A 2,225-nucleotide genomic window follows, 5' to 3' on the forward strand; every position below is an offset into this window, starting at 1 on the left:
GGAGAAGCTCAGCATTTTCTTTGTTTCTGTTACCTGCACTTAGTTCAGCCACAGACTACAAACGGAGGAGAACGGCTAACACAATTCTGAGGGTAGACACAGGATCGTGTGAGGTGTCTCACTGGAGAAGCTGAAGGCTCATGGGCCAGTAATCCCAGTGTACAAGTGTACAGTGCTCTCTGCCCACAGCAGCCTCATCTACCTGTGGTGAGACCTCCCCTGTACATCCTGTGCAGAGCTCCCTCTGCCTCAGCGCTTCCCTGGCACATCCCTCTGCATTGCTCAGTCCAGGGCACATGGACTAGCACTGTGGCCAGAGAGGGTTAATAATGTGATGCAGGATGCTTGTGGCCCTGTCTCATCACTGCCTTTAGCCATGGGGGTATTTCCCTTCCCCTGTGCTCTCCGGAGCAGTAGTGCTGAGCTGCCCTGGGTCACAAGGCAGCACTGCTGGGCACCAGACAGGGAAGCAGTGGCTGGTTCAGCCTGATGTCCTGACTCTCCCCAGCACTGCCTTGCAGTGTTAACACACCTTTCTCTTCCTCGTGCTGGGTTTTGGCAGCTGCTTTGAGGCTGTTCAGGACAGAACCAGTCCAGGCAGTCAAAGGCTGCTGTTTGCAGAGTCTTCCTGGCCAAGGCTAGAGGCATTTTGCTGGCCTCTGTGCCAGCGTTCTCCTTGGCTTCCTCCACCACTGGGCAGCTGGAAAACCTGCTTTCTGGGTAGCACGTAGAACCACTTAATGGGCAAAACATTTGTAAGAACTCACTAATGCACGTATGAGAAATGCATTTTAGTAACAAGGCTGCTCTGTAACTGTTTCCTGGTTCCTGTGCCACAGAGCATGGTGTAAGCCCAGGGCAAAGGCCCAGCTGCAAAACACTGTTTGCTCCTGTAGCCTGGCAGGGATAATGCTGAACCAAGGAAGGTGGTGAAGAGCTTTCCACCAGCAGCTGCCTCCAGTACCTTCAGCTCATGGTGACACTGGGGGAAGAGATACCAGGGGAGGGTCAGGACACTTCTCTGGTACACGTGGATGACGCATCCCCTGCCAAGCAGACGATCACAGGTTTTTGCCTCTGATTTAATGGGTGGGAAGTAGAATTGCAGTGCGGACAGCCGGGAGCCTGGCACGAACCCAGGCAGCACGCCTGGGCTGGCAGGTCAGGTTTCTGCTGCTGCTTCTGCTCTCGCTGTGACATGGCAAGAGGGAACCAAGGGAAGAGAAGCTGGTAAAAGGAGGTTATGCAGCACGGGAGGCATGGGCATGATTTCTGCAAGGTTCTGGTTTGCAGAAGCATTAGCAAACTCTCAATGCTCTGCCTCTATGCAAGGTCTAGCCAAGCTTCTGGAGAGCAGTCTGGCTAGTGCTGGGCTGTCATGGGGAGAAATGTGCCCCAGCAATGCAGAAAAGCTGAGAGAAGAGCTGGGAATACAATAGGCTGCTGAAGAATAAAGTGCATGTTTAACATCTCTGGCGTGGTCTTTGCTTGTATGCTACCAGCTCATGGAGAAAGTCAGGCACTGGAGCTTCAACCTTGTGTGAAACCATGAGTCATGCTAACAATTTCTTTCATCTTCTCCCTGAAAACTCTCTCTCCTATGAAGACAGGCTGGGGTTGTTCAGCCTGGAGAAGAGAAGGTTCCAGGTAGACCTTAGGGCAGCTTCCAGTGCCCAAAGAGGGGTACAGGAAATCTGGAGAGAGGTTTTTAACAAGGGCAGGTAGTGGCAAGACAAGGGGAAATGGCTTTAAACTGGCAGAGGAAAAATTTAGATCAGATGCTGTGAAGAAGCTCTTCCCTGTGAGGGTGCGGAGGCGCTGGCACAGGGTGCCCCGGGAAGCTGTGGCTGCCCCATCCCTGGCAGTGTTCAAGGCCAGGTTGGACACAGGGGCTTGGAGCAACCTGCTCTAGTGGAAGGTGTCCCTGCCCATGGCAGGGGGTTGGAACTGGGTGAGCTTTAAGGTCCCTTCCAACCCAAACCAGTCTGGGATTCCGCGGTATGATTCTCCATTGAAGAGCAGCAGCCACATAAGCAGTCCTACCTCATTTCTTACAGCAGCAGCTTGCCTTGTGGCACTCGGAAAGTTACCTGAGCAAAAGCATAGATCAAATTGTGTAAGTCAGAGTGGGAAGACCGTTCATGTTATATCATGTTATAGTTCAGCTGGCGCGTGATAAACTGAACTGGTGTACTCACATAAAAGGCTGTATCAGGCTGCGTGAG

The sequence above is a fragment of the Strigops habroptila genome, chromosome Z (genome assembly GCF_004027225.2).
Source record: "Strigops habroptila isolate Jane chromosome Z, bStrHab1.2.pri, whole genome shotgun sequence".
NCBI classification, from domain to species: domain Eukaryota; kingdom Metazoa; phylum Chordata; class Aves; order Psittaciformes; family Psittacidae; genus Strigops; species Strigops habroptila.